This window comes from Macaca nemestrina, unplaced genomic scaffold, assembly GCF_043159975.1.
Source record: "Macaca nemestrina isolate mMacNem1 unplaced genomic scaffold, mMacNem.hap1 Scaffold_77, whole genome shotgun sequence".
Lineage (NCBI taxonomy): Eukaryota > Metazoa > Chordata > Mammalia > Primates > Cercopithecidae > Macaca > Macaca nemestrina.
The window spans coordinates 285128-303353 of NW_027257868.1; the positions used below are offsets into that span (position 1 = coordinate 285128).

At 49.1% G+C, this 18226-nt stretch overlaps 1 protein-coding gene across 10 annotated transcripts in view; it reads right to left on the bottom strand.

The window, feature by feature from the left end:
* The window catches only part of LOC139361629 (disco-interacting protein 2 homolog C-like), a 156287-nt gene that overhangs the window by 108478 nt on the left and 29583 nt on the right, over positions 1–18226 (bottom strand). For 2 of the 10 annotated variants that reach the window (XM_071090316.1, XM_071090311.1), the window contains exon 1: positions 2245–4647. The exons of the other annotated variants lie outside the window; for them this stretch is intronic. The gene's annotated coding sequence lies outside the window, so the exon portion shown is untranslated. Of the gene's footprint in view, positions 1–2244; positions 4648–18226 lie in introns of those variants that run through there. 10 annotated transcript variants of the gene reach the window in all.

Consider the following 18226-nt stretch of genomic DNA (forward strand, 5'->3'; position numbering starts at 1 on the left):
GCTGCCCCAGCCACACCAGGGCCCGGGAGGGGAGGCAGAGGAACCTGTGAAGTTGCCAACAGCCATATGGGAACAGGGGCCCCTGGGATGAGGAGGATGCCATGGAAGGAAATTCAGAGAAAGAAAGAGCCCCAAGGCTGGACGGGTCATGCCCAAAGCCTACACTGCTGAATTTTCCAGGTTTCTGAACTCAATCGCTGACCCACACAGCACTTGTTTCCTGAGTGCTGACCCCGCGTGGCATTGGATACGGCAATAAAGTAGGACCCCCACCTCCCCCATCCCCGACACATACACAGGGCCTCCGTCCTGGCGGGAAATCAGGCCTGGGGGCCCAGTTGGCACCGCGAGCCAGGGAAGGGGGCCATTTCAGACGGATAGTGGGTGCAGCCTTGCCAAAGCCCAGCAGTCACCTGCACTGCCACAGCCAGGCTGAGTCCAGATCAGCCGCACAGAAACCTGACCCTCTCAAGGGCACGCCTGAGCTCATTAGGGACAGACACCGTCTCCTGCTGATCTCCAACACTTTCTCTGCATGTCTAGTTACAAACGGACGACGCAGTCTCGGAAGCACAGCTGTGACTCTGGAGACAGATCCCAGGCCTCCCCCTGCTCCTCTCCGTGGTGCCATTGATGGGGAGGGGCCGGTATGGCCGCGAGGTCCCATACCCACAGCCACCCTGCCACGGAGACCCAGGCCTTCGACGATTATTTCTGCCAAAGAACCCTGCTGCGTCTTGGAGCACACCATGGTGGGCGGGAAGCTCCACCCGGAGAAACAGCGATGCTTCTCCCCAGAGCCAACGGAGGGCACCCCCCACCGTGCATTCAGCATATTACTTACATTCTAGAAAACATCTGGGTTAATGGGGAACAGTAAAATGAAAAGGACACACTAGAAAGGTTAGAAGGCTGTGTGAAGTCTCAGGAGGTCCAAAGGTTTCTTAACCAAGACTGCTGCGGTCAACGAGCTTACAGGGAAAGTTTCCACACGGGCCTTCAACAAGCAACGCTCAGCAGGGAGGAGCCACGTTCTGGGCAGAACCTCAGAACAAGAACATCGGACACCACAAAGTCACATCAGAGCCAACAGCAACTGAAATACAGCGCTCTCCTAAGATGTGTGCGTCACCTGCAGAAAGTCACCACACATTAAGATGGGGGAAGAAAAGGATAAGGTTAGAAACAAATTTGAAGTAATTTCTGCATACGTAAAATTTCTACATCCACTGGTTTTCTTTCTGGGAGTAACAACTTTTACATGAGATGCACATCCCCGTTGGAAGGAGTTTGGGTTTTCCGTGGGCAGAGTCAAGGGCTCTCCAAGAAATGTGAACCTTTTCTCACTCACTGAGCCGCGTGCCCTGAGGCCGTCCTGGCCTGCCTGAGCACCTCCCTGGCTCTGCCTCCAGCCAGCTCCTTCCAGCACTCACCCCGCTGCTCCCAGAGCCTGCACTGGCCCAGGATCTCCTCTTCTGCTGCTGTCAATCTTCCACTTTAGGGTAAATAAGTTGGAAACTAGAAAGTTATAAGACCCCTTAGCTTTTTAAAAATTTGTCTTCTCAGAAAACAATACTAATTCTACTTCCATGGTTTAATATGTTGCCCCCATCTGCATGTTCATGGATATGTGTTTTTATATATTTTTTAATCAGTACTTATAAAAGCATGCACTGTTGCTACATTCAGTTTAATTACATTTGATATAAGAAGTTTTAATTTCAGTGAATTCAGGCACTCAAAATTTAAGCCCTCTGACATCTATTAATCAAATGGGAAAATGACAGGTAGATATTACAAAAATCAAGAGAAGTGTTTAATGTAAATCCTGCACTTTCAAATATTTCCACAAATGTAATGTATACATTAGTACATAACCTTGAGCATTTTCACAACTCTTTGCACTCAAATTCCATTCTTAACTTTTATAGATAAATCGACATCCATATGTGATTTTAAGCAGCTCAAACATCAGCTCTTAAAAACAATCAGAAATGTTGCGGGCAAATCCCACCGAGCAGCAAATAACGGAACTGTACCCAACAACCCAGGTACCTCCCCCTGAGGCATCTGGAACTTGAGCATTACAAGCAGCCTTTGGTTTCTGAGGCACCCGAGAGTGGGGACTCCCAACTCCCCAAGTCTAAGAAGGCCTCAGCGATAAGGAAAACTGGTCAAAAAGTCATCCCTGCCGGCTCCCTGCGCCACGGGCTCCTCCCTGCCCGCCCTCAGCCACGTGCTTACAAGATCTCACTTCCTCTCTGTCCCGCAAAGCCTGACTCCTGATTCCAGCCCTGCCGCTTACTGGGATGTGGCCATGGACGTCAACTGCACCTGTAAGGAGAGAAGCTGGTCAGGATACAGGATCCTGGCCATCCTGGCAGTGCTCAAGCTGATACTGTAACTTGGTAGTGAGTTACCTAATGCAAAGGTTTAACTTTGAAAAATTTAGATACGTGTATTCTAAAAGGGAAATTCTGAACGTAGAACACAGGCCACACCCTCACACTGATGTTGTCTGGCCAGCACTTTTTTGTTTGCCTTTTCAATGACGTTTTTAAAAGCAGTTTTCGGTTCATAGCAAAATCAAGAGGAAAGTACAGAGAGTCCTCACCTATCTCCTTTCCCAGCACAGGCACAGCCTCCATCATTCTCCTGCCCTCACCAGACCAGCATGTCTCTACGACCGACAGACCCGCATCAACACGGCACCACCACCCACAGTCCACAGCTCACACGAGGACTCGGCCTGCTGCTGCTCACTCTGTGGGTTTCACAGACGTGGAACGGCATGGATCCCCCATGAAAGCCCCACCTGGAGTTGCTGCCCCACCCTACACACCCCCTATGCTCCTCCCATTCATCTCTCCCCTCCCCAACCCCTGACAGCCGCTGATTGTTTTACTGTTTCCACAGCTTTGCCTTTTCCAGACTGTGCTGTGGTTGGACTCAGACAGCAGGCAGCCTTTCCAGATTGGAGTCTCACTTAGCAACATGCGTTTATGATCCTTCTGTGTCTTTTCATGGCTTAGGGGTCCAGTTCTTTTTAGTGCTGAATAATATCCCAGTATCTGACATACCACAGTTTATCCATTCACCTGCTGAAGGGCATCTTGGTTGCTTTCTAGTTTTGGCAATTATAAAGCTGCTGTCAACGTCTGTGTGCACATTTCCGCATGGAAGTAAACTTTCAGCTCCTCCGAGTAAACGGCCAGGACTGTGATTGCTCCTGTGGTCGGAGAGCTTAGTTCCACGGAAAACCGCCATGCTGCCTCCCACAGGAGCTGCCCCACTTCCCCCAGCGATGAGTGAGGGTCCTGATGCCCACACACCCACCAGCACGTGGTGGTGTCGGAGTTCAGGTTTTGGCCAGGCCGATGGGTGCACAGTGACGCCTCGCCCTATGACATAAGACGCGGGCCATCTTTCCACGTGTAGATTTGCCATCTGTGTATCTTCTTTGTTGGGGTATCTGTCCAGGTCTTTGGTCCATTTTTAATCAGGTTGTTCATTTTCTTGTTGAGTTTTGAGAGTTCCTTGCACGGTTTGGATAACAGCCTTTATCAGATGAGTCTTTTACAGATGCGTTCTCCCCGTCTGTGGCCTCCCCTCTCATGCTCCTGAGACAATGTTTTTTATTTTAAAAAACACTTCAGACAGAAGATGGACCTCCCAGCCCACCACGGTTCTCAGTTTGGCCGTGGTCACCACCCTCCCAGCCCTGGTTCCCACCTTTTCACGATCTGCTGGTCCTATGGGCATCAACCCATACCAAGTCCCTAACATATCTCCAATGATGGCAACGTCAAAGCTGGCAGTTTGCAGGTAGGAAGGAGCTGATGGAGGCCGGAGCAGAATGTGAATGCCAGCGGATTCATCCCTCGGGGACCGGCAGGCCTCTCAGATATCCCCCTGGGTCACCTCCCAAATGAAGTACCTGCTTTGGCCGTGAGCAGGAAGCAGGACCTGGCCAAGATCTCAGCATATTTGACCTGGCACGGCATTTACAGGTGAGCCTCCATAACCGGAAACTCGACTCTCTGGGGAGAATGCATTTTCATTATCAAGGCTTTTAGGCTTTTAATTAAGAAACCAAAGAGCAGTGACTGGAGTGAGGATGCAGGGACTCTGGGTGACCCACACGCTCGTTTCCACCTGGCACAAAGGACCCTGGAGTGAGGGTACAGTGCCTGCTCTGAGTCACCAGCACACTCATCATTTCTACATAAAGAACCCTGTGAGCCTGTCCCAGGACTTTTTAGCCTAGACCTAAAAATTCAGAGCTCAGGAAACCTTCATCATTTTAGGAACCTGAGGGGTGGGCCAGGGGGATCTCACAGAGTGTGGTGCTGTCTATGGGGTCAGCAAAGTACAGCTGGGGCTTCCCGCAAGCACTTCAGGGAGGCCGTGCACTGGCCCGAGGCTGGTTCCGCCTCCTATCCTCGGTTCTCATGCCCAACCGTGAGGGGAGCCCCCCGCTTCAGGAGCGCTCCCTGGCTCCAGGCCCTAACGTCCATGTCCAGGCCCCTGGTAGGGCAGCTTCTACCCCAGGGAGGCTGGGACTGGAGACAGCCTGGAGCTCTAGGCAATCCTGGCAACCACATGTTTCCCGAAGTGGCTGCAGACTAACTCCTGCTTCCAAAACCTGGCACGGGCTGTGTGAGGCCTGGAACGCAGGAGGCGCGTTTCGCAGGGTCCCTGCTCACATACAAAAGCAAGGCTAAGAGCAGATAAATTATTTAATTACCCTCTCATGGTTATCAAGTCAAGTCATAGTCTCTTAGACTTATGTGTGACTAGAAGTATACACATTATGGAAGTGTATATAAATGTGAATACAGATAGGCTTATTTTCCTTTTATATACCTTACATGTATGTGTATACGTGCATATGTATAAAACATGGAAGAAAAAACCATACTTAAGATTTCAAATCTCAGTCACAAAGATCTCAGAAGCAAATTATTATTCTTTAACAAAGATGTAACATTTTACATTCTTACAAACAAAATGTTCTCTATTAGCATTTTATTTTAAAAACTAAGAATGCATTGCACTCTCTGTTTCAATTTTTAACTCAGCTCACAAAGGTCCCTGTACAAAGACCTCCGTGCCACGGCAAGGATGGCGGTGGTCACACCTGTGTCCATTTATCCTCTCTACATCTAGCTCCTCTCCCTGAGGCAACAGCACCTCCGAAGTCACAGCCTGGCCTCCCATCTCTCCCCCGTCCCGGGCTTTTTGGCATGTTGGTCTGCTGCACACACCTCAGCAAATACTGCTGATTAGCCAGAATCGCCCAGAAATCTCTTAACCTTGATTCTGGTTGCTTTTGTAATTTGTAATATCTGTACTTCTGGTGTGATTTGAGAAACAACACATTTTAAAATTAGAGAAGATGTGGTTTTTATTCTCTCCTTTCTACTTGCAACCTTGAAAATTCAAGTAGCAGCAAGGGTTTGTTGAAAGTAACTTCCACCAAAGAGAACCTATTACAAAGGTACTACAGAGTGTCAAATAACCACATAGATGTAAAATAGAGATGCAGACACAGATATAAAATCCAATGGTTAAACCAAATTGAGAAATGCTTGCCAGTTTGATAGGACTTCTAAAACTTGACATAAATGTTGGCTGAGGGATACAAGATGTTATGAGATGAGTGAGATGCTTGGCCTAGAACCACAGGCTCTCTCCTCTTTACAGCAGAAAATCCATAAGGAAGTCAAATCTGAAAGAACCAGGTACCGTTGAATGGCATACTCAGCCATCCTTCCCCATTCCTGGGCCAGGTGCGGTGAGTGCAGCCAGTTGTTCACCAACATCCATCATCCATCCTCCAGGCTACGGCTACACTTTACTCCCAGGCTCCCTGCCATTATGTAACTTAGGTAAATCACGGCCACTCTCACCTTAAGCCTCCCCTGCCAGCATGGCAATCACCCAGTCCCAACCACAGCAAGGACAGCCGTGTCCCTGGGAATGCAGAGCAGGGGTCGGGAAGAAACCTGGATCTCTGAATACCTCATGGAGCAGTCACCAGCCTGGAACATCCTCCCTGACGGCTTTGCAAGAGAGAAGAACTCCTTGGTTCCTCAAGCTACAATACTGCAGAGTCTCAGGTCACAGCATCCTTACCTACCCTCGTCAGGAACCGTTCATGCTCATCAAGACATGAGAACAAAACTGCAGTGGCACAGTCACACTCAATGCAGACCACCTGCCGCTCACATTCATCGGATTAACACCAAAAGGCCACCTTGGTGGATATCCTGGATGTGGACACTTGGCGGCTTTTTGCTGGAGACGCGCTTTGTACATTTATCGCACGACCATCTTGGCGTCAGGAGGGGCTGTGCAGATGGCAGCTGTGCACGTCACAGGGAGTCTCACTTGCTGGACTCTCAGCCAGCTCCCACTATCAGTGCCCGCAGAGTCCTCTCCTCCGGGAGCACGTGCTTGGACGCCACAGTGGCCTGTGGATCCACACAACAGCACTGTGTGCCCCAGGAGCTTAGAAAGTACCACTGCATCAATGCCTCCACAGGTGAGGCCGGGGGCAGAAGCCAACCTCAAGCAGTTACGGTCCTCCGTGGGGCTGGCGTCCAGGCAGGAAGGCGGCTCAGCGGCTCTCCTCTCACTGTGAAAAATTCCTAGGTCCCCACATGAACAGAACCCTAAATAACACGCAACAAACAACAGGAACGAGAACACGACCAGCAGCTTCTGAGAAGAGCAAGCTGGACTGATCATGAGACACCTGACGGGGACGGTGCCAGAGCCCCTCCCGGTAACCTGTGAGGGCAGCGCTGCCAGCATCTCCCTAAAACCAGCCCAAGTCAAGTTAGACTTGAGGCTTTCCAGGAGTGGGTAGATCCATTCAATCCCACAGTCTGAACCTTCCAGGCCGTGTCTCATGGCCCTCATCTCACATATGGGAACCCGGACGCTGCACCATAAACACAGCCCCAAGCCCTCGTTCCTTCTTCAACACCACACCCCAGTACAGTAAACACTTAGGATCTGGGCATTCACGTAAAATACTGCTTAACTAAAACTTCTGATTTAGAACATGTTTAATTCCTACTCACAGAGCTCAAAGTGTTTTGTCCTAGAAGGCGGTAGCTGTAACTTAGCATGAGAGAAGAAGGGTTCAGAGTGGTGCCAAGTATTAAATATTCCTCTAAATCTATTCACCAGATCGCCATGCTATTGTCACCTGCTTCATTTTCTGTCCTTAAAAGACATAATAGTTACTTTTCAAAATAGACAACCTGTTTTACTGATGCTTAGCTATAAAGTAGCGAGCTATGTATCCAAAAGGGAGATATGGGGAAACAGAAAATGTCCACAAGCAATCGGGTGGGGAGGGGGGCAGTTGCAGCAGCACCTGGCTCTGTTGCGTTGTGAGCCAGCCACGTGGGATGGACAGCTCACTTAGCCACTGAAATTATATCATCTAAGATTTTGTTGCAGTTACTTTGACAAATTCTCCCTCCTGCTATGAAGAGTAAGGTTTGAGGGGTTTTTTTGTGTTTTTTTTTTTTTTTGACTTGGAGTCTCGCTATGTCACCCAGGCCGGAGTACAGTATTACAATCATGGCTCATCGCGGCCTTGACTTTCTGGCTCAAGCAATCCTCCCGCCTCAGCCTTCCAAGCAGCTGGGACCCATAGGCGAGTTTGATTTCTTTGCTAACGAATTCCTAATTCATCTCGCAGTGGGCCTATCAAGGCCATATGCCCGGACGTCCACCTTACCGACCGTCCGTGTGGTCTCTAAAGTGGATGCACTCCGGTTGCCCGGGCTCTGCACGCGATGCTGAGTCTCCAAGTGTGCCGCTGTATAAGGGACTGACAGCCCCGAGCGTCTCGACCTGCCACCATGAGCCGGGCTTTATTCCACAGGGCAACTCTGCTTCCCGTGATGAGATGCAGCACGTGAGCACAGATCAAAGGGCATCAGCAACTAACCCATTCCCCTGGTACTAAGTAGAGGACCAAGAGTTTAGTTCCTTACTTATTTACTACGGGCTTGATTCAAAACAGCTTTCTGGGATCCTGGGAACAAACATCTCCAACTGGTGAGAATTCTGGCTTTAGTAACGGAAGAATCACCTAATGCCCATTTTGTAACTGCTGTTCTCATCAGAACTTGAGGCCAAAGAGAAAAATAAAAGGGGGAGGCTAAGATCGTGACACCCCAGTTTGCACAAGGCCAACCAGCCTGCTTGAGGGGGTGAAAGGAGTAGGATTTTTAAACAGCTGAGTTTTAAAAACATGGCTGTAGGCTGGGCGCACTGGCTCACGTCTATAAGCCCAGCACTTTGGGAGGCCGAGGTGGGAGGATTGCTTGAGGCCAGGAGTTCAAGACTGGCTTGAGTAACACAGCAATACCCTATCTCTTTAAAAAGAAAAAAAAAAGGTTATTAAAATAGTAATAAAAAGTTTAATACAATAAATTACTATATCAACATGGCACCCCCAGCTGTCAGAGGAGGTACAATCTCTGTGGCTATGATGAGATCTGGAGAGAAATGTAACTGGCATCATAGGGAAGGTCAACCCCAAAGCCCCACGGCAGTACTCCTGTAAAGTGTGTTAACCAGCATGAAGTCTCCTCCACAATCAGAAGCCTGGTTTAGAGGAACCTGGGTGGACTCCAGACGCTGGCTGACCAGACAACCCCCCCCGGGACCCTGCCGGCAGCCCCAACTGGACAGAATGACCTCGTGAGTGTCCTTTCCCGCCACAAGCTGCAGACCTTGAGCCAGTCCTGGCTGTGACTGAGGCTGCACATAAACATCTGCACCCAACAGCTCACCTTTGTATATGACACGCCCAGTCCACCTCATTTCAAATGTTACGCTCGCCCCAAGGCGAACATGGATGTTACAGGTTAACTCACTGCATGTGTGCTAGACTTTCCCTGTAAGTGTTCAGACATTGCACGAACCGGATGAACAAACCCCACTTTCCCTGTAAACGTTCAGACATTCCTTGAGCCCGATGAACATACACAGCCAACAAACCCCGGAACGTGTAACGCCGCGGCCTCCTCTCCTCCTGAGGGGCGTGTGCTTACAGCTCCCCCAAGACCACATTTCCCAAAGCACAGAGTGTTACTCTGAAAATAAAACCTCCTTTTTCCTTCCTCTGTACATCTCGTGGTCATGTTAACAACTATTGCTACAAATGCAGAGAAATGGGGTATCATCCGTGCTGGTCACCGAATTCCTAGCACCAAAGCTTCAGGGCCCCCCAGTCTGAAGGAAGCTTCTATCGCCCTAAAGCCAACTCTGGAGACGAAGGCCGAGCTGGGGAAAGGCTGTGTCACCGCAAATCCACACCACGGGGCCCTCTGCAGTTGTGTGTAACGAACTCTTGGCCTGTCCTGGGGTTTGGGGAAATCAGGATGCAAACAGATACCGTACGCTCTTCCATGGGACCGTGAAGTCTGCGGAACCTCAGAGGAACACGGAGACAAACGGTGGCACGATTCTCACAGGCCGAGCCTCGATGGGCGCCCGTGTCAAGAACACAGACACGCCGGGAGGGACAGCAGATGCAGTCAACGCCTGCAGCCCCAGCACTCGGCAGCGTCCAAGTGTGGGGGTCTCTGGCCAGGCTCCACCACAATTGCCATATTCTGTGGCAAAATTTTAAAAATAGGTTTTAACTAGTTATAACTCTAACTTGTTTTACACATAAACAGAACACAGGGTACCAACAGGCTCCAAAATACTTCACCTAGAACCAAGTCTAGAATGCAGATGGATGCTGCTCCGAGTGTGACGAGTCCCCTTGTAGTGCCATAAATCCTAGATCTAGGTGACTAAGTGCTCTTCCTAAACCAGACAGCACCCTGAGGCTCTGAGGGCACCCTCTGTCCCCAGGCCAGTCCATCAGCCCCGGCAGAAGCTGCTAGAGTAAGAGCCTGTGGATTTGTATTGGACGGATGCAAACCAGGCAAAGTCACAGGGGCTCGTTCTGGAAGCCCATCCGTTTACCCACTCATGCCATGGAGAGCCGTTCCCCCAACTCCACACCCGCAGTCATGCTGAACCACAGCAACTGGCTTTTAGGCCTTCAAGCCACGCCTTCTCACCGCTGGACAGACCCTTCTCACACCGTGAGGCCCAGAGTAGCCTTAACAGGTGGTCCCAGCAGAACTGGCCACTGCATGAATTGATACTTTGTGTGTGTGGGGGGTGGTTGTTCTTCTGTCACTCAGGCACAGTGCACCATAAGTACAGTGGTGCTATCATGGTTCACTGCAGCCTCAACCTGCCAGGCTTGGGTGAACCTCCAGCCTCAGCTTCCGAGTAGCTGGGCCCACAGGTGTACATCACCACTCCTATTTAATTTTTTGTAGAGTCAGGGTCTTGCTATGTTCCCCAGGCTGGTCTCGAATTCCTGGGCTCAAAAGTGAACTGCCCACCTCAGTCTCCCAAGGTGCTGGGATGACAGGTGTGAGTCACTATGCCCAGCCTAGAATTGGTTTTTCTTAAACCTGAGTTTGACACATGAACCCCACTTACATAGATATCAGCACACTCTCACAGCTCGAGAGTTTTTCTGAATCTCGATTCTGTCCGTTCAAGGTCAATATCTAAGAAAGGGTCAGAACTGACCCTCCCTCCGTGAAGCCTAAGGGCAAATGCAGCAGCATCTCAGTGTATGAGGAGACAAAGTAAGAAGGTGGAAAATACACACTGAAATTCTAGTGCTAGAATCATAATCACCAACACTTTAAGAGGCAATCTGCTTTCCAAAACATGTAGCTGCTGGATTAACTTCAAAGTCACCAGATTCCACAGGCAGTAGCTCAGAGGGGCACAGCTTTCTAAGGCCGCACAGCCTGGGGCAGCGTAACAGCCTCGGGGCAAAGCAAACTAAACAAAGGCTTGGTTCTCTCAAGGAGGAATGTGCTCAAGTCCTTCCAAATAGATTCTTCTTCTAAGTAAGTTAGATGCCTCCTACAATACTGTTTCCAGTGCCAGTGTGTTCAGAAACATGAAGTTGAAACTACATCTCAGGACCCCAAAATCACTACGATAAAGGGACGTCAAGGTGAGGAAGAGCTTAGAGCAAACCTGCCTCCCATGCTCTTCCGAAGAGAGACAGCTACTGGGGGGAGGAGGAAAAAAAGCCACGTACCTCCCTCACAACCGATCCACAAGGAAATTCCTCATGGACAGAGGAGAGAATTCAAAGTCCCCATCTGCACACGGAGATAAATGCGGATCTGGCTGCTTCCTCTAGAAAGGTACACCAGAAACACATTTGTCTGATCTACCTGTGACCTGGAAACCCATCCCCGCTTGGAGCCGAGCCTCCCTTCCTGTACCGAACCAACGTACATCTCATATATATTGATGTCTCACGTCTCCCTAAAATGTGTAAGACCAAGTTGTGTCCCAAACACCTTGGACACATGTCCAGGACTTCCTGAGGCTGTTGCAGTGTGTCCTCAACCCCGCCTGAGGCTGTGTCTTTCACCTTGGGAAAATGAACTCTCTATGGGCCGAGAACCGTCTCAGAGATCCTTCTGGTTTACAGGAAGCATTCTCTCCTGCGAGTATATCAATGAAATCATGTGGAATTACAAAATGCCACTTTAGTAAAGGCCAAAGGAATTAGGATTCGATGTGCTTAAAAAACAACACAAAAATAACGTTCTATTTGTCAATGGACCATGAAGCCCACACCCCCTTTTGCAGTGAAGATGTCAAACGGGACGAGAGGCCCCTCCTGCGGATGCTACCCTCTGACCCCACTTCCCAGAGTCCAGTTTCCTGCTGCTCAGGGAACAGCAACCCCAGCTTCACGGGGCTCAGGCCTCCAAACCCAACTCCCACCCATGCTGGAGAATCACCCCAGGGACTAGCAAACTGGCAGGTGCAACTCTCACCTCATCCCCTTAAAGGGGAAAAGGCACCTTCCCCGCTCCTCTTCCTGCTGGTGGGAACAGGGGCAGGAGCTGGAGGGTCAGGAGTCGGGCGGCAGAACGGAAGCAGCCTGGGTCCCTGCTAGTCAGAGTTGGCCAATGCCAACCATCCCCGACATTCACTTTGCAAATAAATCCTTCTCTTTTGTCAGGTCCCTGGTTATAAGTTTGCACCCATAACTTAAAAAGAAAAAATAAAAACCTCAGGTAAAAAATCGGTGTTTGGCTGACGGTATTTCAATTATCTTGGGGCCTTGGGTCAAATGATGGCAAAACAGGAAACTGAACGCTGTTATTCAGGAAACTACCTTCCAGCGCCGTCTACCCTCCCAGGCTGTCACCTTATGGTTGTTTGTCTGCTAGATGATTAACAATAACTGCTCTGAAAACCTAGGTATACAGAACAGACAAGAAGTCAGCTCGGGTTGAGGGGAAGCAGGATAAGACCCCCTTCCCCGCAGGATGGTGGAAGAGGAGGAACCTTCAGCACCTGGGTTTTCAGGATGCTGGATCTCTGAGAGCATCTCTCACAGCTCAAGTACAGCCAGACCCTCCTCTGACACAGCCTGTTCAGGCGAAGGTGGGCACCAGCCCTAGAGACCCACAGCCCTGTGCGGGGCTCAGCTGGAGCTGAACTTGCCTCCCTTGGTAAGAGTCAGGGCCAGGGGTGGGGAGAGGAGAGCAGCAGCAGGCCTGAGGGGCACTGTGGAAACTCCATGCCACGCTAACTCTCGTCTGATGTGCTCCGGCCAAAGCCACGCTTCTCGGAGGGAGTTTCCCTTCACACATCCGGAAATCATCAACATCTAGTCTCCCCACAGAACAGATTCTTCCCCAGGAGGCAGATGCTTGGCTGTAACACGGGGTAATGAGGGGCGCGCCTTCGTGCCCATTCTGTAGTGTTTCCTGTTACCTATTTTACCTTAAGCTACAAATGATTCCCGTTTACACGGGACACAGTGACACAGACAGCAAAACACATGAGATTCAGTGTGATCCCACACCCGTCACTGCTGACCGTGCATGGTATAGCTGTTACGAGCAACCCTGACATGACTGTCTGCAGGAGGATGTGCATCTGTCATATGCAAACACGATGCCATTTTATTGCAGGGACTTGAGTGCCCACAGACCTTGGATTCCATAGGCAGTCCTGCAGCCCACCCCCATGGGCACTGTGGAATGGCTATAATAGAAAATATAGAGGTTTTAACCAGTTATATACTAAATCTAATTGTTTGTTAAGAAATTACCGTGTATCACTTGTATTATTTGGAAGTCTTTCCTGGCCCAGAGACTTGACATGTTCTTATCTTTTTGTCCACGGCTCTAGCCATTCCAGTAAGCTTATTGAACACAAATCAATTTTACAATTAAATTCTTACAGGAATCACACTCAATCTGTAAGCTGCTTTGGTTTTTAAAGTGAAATAACCAATAGTGTTGCAAACCAGCTATATCATAGAATAGGATAAAGCAGCCCCATGACATGCAAAAACATGGGGTTTCAAAGCTAACCAGTATAAAACACGTTACAAACCCCTAGATATGAAAACGTTTTACACCACAACAGATATTCCAGAAAAAAACAGGATGTTCAAAAAAGCCCTTTGCAGAAAAGCACTTTCCCCTTCATTTTTCACACGGTTTCCAGAAGCTTGTGTTTGGCGATGACCATGAACCAGAAGTAGCGTCCGCTGCAACTACTGCCACCACAAGACAGAATATTAAGGCATTAAAAAAAAGGACACAGCATATTTCCTATTGTTGAGAACAGGTAGAGTGTTATAAAAATGAGAGTGTTCTAAAGTCAACAATGTACGAATTCTAGGTCTCCCGCAGACATTAGACGGTAACCGCCAAAGCTTATGTACTTGGCAACGTTCAAGGAGATCAAGTTCAGAGCTGTCACAATGCAGCACCATCCTCACGCGATTATCTCAGGCGGGTTTGAGGGCAAGTTCCCCCGTCACAGTGGGAAAGCTGCCCAGCCCAGCACTTCCTGAGATCACAGACCTTCACCTTCCCACATCCGCAATAGTTCCTTTACACCGGGAACCAGACAGCAAAACCTAAAACACTTCCTCAAATCTCAAGACAGTCTTTAGAGCTCTTTTCCTTGCCCCTTCTCTTACTGAAAAAGCCTGTTTTGTAAGCAACCTGTAGTGCTTCCCAGAGCTGGGGCGGAAGGAGAGCTGGTGTTGGGTAGACCGAGTTTCAAGCGTGGGGAGACCAGGAAGTTCTGGAGATGGATGGCGGTGATCGTGGCACCACAGTGTGAACACACTTAATGCCTCCAAACCATACACTTAAAAATAGAGTGCTATGTAATTTTACCGCAATCAACACACTGAGAAAACTCATCTATAATTACTGTCATTTCCAATATCTTGCACCCTGTAAGTTGCATTTGCTTTTGGAAATCCTCAGAGCAATCTTGAAAGACTAATACCCTAATCATCTCTGAAACGCAGGCAAAGTCGTTCAAGGGTTTGGTTATGGGAAAGTAGCTGGAAAGCAAAGTGCCCGTTAGACATGGCAGCTGTGGTAGCACAAACACATGGTAGGAAGATGGTGGTCATGCTACACACAGATGGGAAGGGTGTGGGGAGCCACAGCACCGGATACTCGGGAGGCACCTGGGCAGGAGCTGAGAATGTACCAAACACGTTCGATCATGTAACATTCACGGACCGTGAGTCCAGCCACCGCCACTGACATCCACTGTGGCCGCGGTGTCCTCTGCCACAGAGATACACACCCTGCCAAGGATAGTGTACAGATTAAATGTCAAAGCACAGACATGCTCAGGTCCCGCTGTTCACATAGAAGCAAACACAACACATTTCCCAGACCCCAGCAGCATGACTCTCCACCTGACTGCAACCCGGTCCCATTTATTCTCGAACCCATCTCTCCCGGACCCCACAGCATGACTCTCCACCTGACTGCACCCCATCCTGTGCATCCTTGCATCTGTGTCTCGGCCCTCACTCACTCCCTCACTTCCTCGTTGGGTCAGGAACCAAAAGTCCACTGTGTCCCTGGTGCACTGAGCCTTGTCAGGGGCCTCTGGGCCGCATGCTGGGACACGCAACTAGGAACTCCCAGTGCACACGTTGGTCTCCTGCAAGACGCTTGGCTCTTATCTGCGGGAGCCAGCACCCACCCCTATAATTGACTGCACTCTTGGAAAAGTCACAGAAGGCCCCTCACCAACCCAGCAGCACCCTGAGGCCACATCCTACTTGCCTGCTGGCTCCTGAGCCTCCCACCCTGTGATGACTCACTCCTTCGGTTCCCTGCCTTGAATCCACTGGTTCCTGTCCTCATGGGCCTCTTTCCTGTCGTCTTCCTGTCATTTTCCTGCCAGCAAGCACATTTCCTGTCATTTCCCTGAAATGACATATTTCCTGTCATTTTCCTGTCAGCAAGCACATGTGTCCAGCCTGACCTTGCTGATGTGCTCCAGCTGGCCCTGGACTCGAACTGCGCTGCTGCGGCTTTCCATCAGTGTGACATCTGCGAGTTACCTCCTGGGAAATGCCAGGTGATGGTAACATCAACCAAGAGGCACCGCTGAGAAGCAGAACGCATGGTGCGGTGCCCAGAACGTCACGTCCTTGAACAGACGCTCCGTGTCTTCTCCTCTCCTGGCAGAGCTTCGCTGTAGGAAGGCGGCCATTCCTCCAGTGCTGCTACTTCCAACACCGGGGAAAGCAAGCTTCAGAAATGAACGATGTCAAAGAGGCAGGACCCACCAGCATGGCTGCCAGCGGCCGGACGACCACAGCCCCAGCATTCCCCAGCCACCATGACTGACAGCCCAGGCTCCAGAAATGCACAGCTTCAACCTTAGGAGTAAAAACCCTCCCAAGCCAACTATTATTTTCAACAATGGGATTGGGGAGTGGGGCGTTCTAACCCTGCCTCTCTCGACAGCACAGATTATCAGATCCCAGTTCTTATAGGATTGGGGAGTGTGGGGGGGTGGTTCTAATCCTGCCCCCCTTCAAAAAAAAAGAACTGGGATCTGATGATCTGTGTTAGGTCAGTACTTTGCTTCCGCCACATGCAGTCATCCTCAGCACCAGGAAAAGTCAGAAGCGTTGAGTGATGACACCAATACCAACACGTGCGGTTCTGACAGCTCCGATAACTGGCTGCACAGATACAACACAACAGCGGTGAGATCCACGGACATCACCAGTCTTCCCAACGATTGTGTTCCTGAATCTTCTGCGATCGGAATAACGGTCTTCTTTGCCAGGGCTGAGCCATGCTTCCCTCTCGCCTGTCCTCTGCCTTCACCAGCTTCGTGCACGTTTCCGGGCAAGTGTTTGTGCAGGTGCTATCACTTATTTCCACAGCGAGAATATACACAGACACCAGACAGAAATGGGCAACCCCATTAGGAGCTGTGCAGAGAGATCTAACTCATCCCATGTGCCAAATTTCTGTTGCCATAGAAATTTAACTAAACTAACGTTGCTATGACCTCATCTCTTACTGTACCACTAAAGATCATCCGGGTAAGAGGAGTGTGCCTCTGCATAGCATTCAGCTCACGTTTACATGTCGGTTTTCCCTGAATATGGTTATGTGAGATAGAAATCAGTAAGATGGGGTGTAACATCTAGTGTAGGATCGTTGTGTCTCCTAGGCTCACACACTTCCTTTAAGATCCTCAGAAAATGAAGTTTAACTCTGGCGACATGAGTTACATAGTAACTTGTTTTGGATACTGTCTCTTTCACCATCTAAATATCAACACCAAAGAAGTTCTTGAGTTCCTTTTTAAATTGAAGGGAATTTAAAAACCATAAAAGCCCCAATATTAAAGGATACAATTCAGTCTTTTTAAGCACATTCTCAAAGCTGCACATCAACCACTAGTATGTAATTCTGGGACTTTTTCACCACGGGCCAAAGAAACTTTGAACCCATTAAGAGTCAGCACCTGCTCCTTCCTTGCGCCAGCACCTGGCAATCGCCAGCCGACTTCCGTTTTTCTGGATTTGCCCATTCTGGACATCTGCTGTGAGGAGAATCGTACAGTGCATGACCTTTGGCATGACCTTCGGTGCTGACATCTTTCACGTCCAAGGTGAGTGGAATCTCACAGTGAGTGACCTCTTGACAGACACCTGGACTGTTTCTACTACTACAAATAATGCTGCTATGAAGATTCTTGCATAAGATTTTTTTTTTGTAAAAATGTTTTCAATTTTCTTGGGCATATGCCTAGGAGTGAAATTCCTGGGTCGTATGGTGATTTCATGCTTAACTTTTCTGAGGAACTGCCAGACTTTTCTAAATCAACTGTACCATTTTACTTCCCTTCCCACTAGCAATATATCAAGATTTCAGTTTTCCCAAATTCACCACCAAGTCACTGTCCAATACTGGGATTTTACCCATCCCAGTGGTTGTGAAGTGGTATCTCACAGTGGTTTTGATTTCCATTTCTAAGATGACGAATTCAGCTAAACATCTCCTGTGCTTTTTAAGGCATTTACATGTCTTTCTTTGGAGAATGTCTATTCAAATCCTTTGTCCATTTTTAAATTGGATTTTTATTAAGAGTTTTAAAATATATTCTTGATATCAGGTCCTTATCCTGATAATGTATCCTGTTCTGTGGGTTGTCTTTTCACTTTAATAGTATCCTCTGAAATGAACATTTTTAATTTTGATACCATCTTTTTCCCTTCAGTTGCTTGTTATAGCTTTAGACGTCTCAGCCAAGGAAACATTGCCTAATCCAAGCTAACAGTTTCTCGAGGATTCTCCCCTAAAGGTGTCATGGGCTGAACTGTCCCATCCCCCCACCCCCCGCCAAGATTCCCATGTTAAAGTCACAACCCCAGAAACTTAAAATGTCACTGTATTTAGATACAGGGCCTTAGCTTGGCAATTTAGGTCCCATAAGATCTTAAGAGTAGGCCCTGATCCAGTATTACTGGTGTTCTTTTAAGATAATTTAGACACAGTCCTTAGTGCTCCATGCACATAAGAGAAACCTGTGAAGACACAGAGAAGACGCCATCTACACAGCATGGGGTGAGGCCCCAGAGAATCCAACCCTGCCCGCACCTTGATCCCAGGCTTCCAGTCTCCAGGAAAAAGGAAACAAGATGCTATTGTCTAAGTCGCACGGTCTGTGGTGTCCGTTATGGTACCCAGCAGACTGACAGAATGGGTCTCACAGTCAGCTCCTTACGTTGGATCCATGTTGAGCTTTTCTTGTACGGTGAGGAAGGGTCCAGCCCATCCTT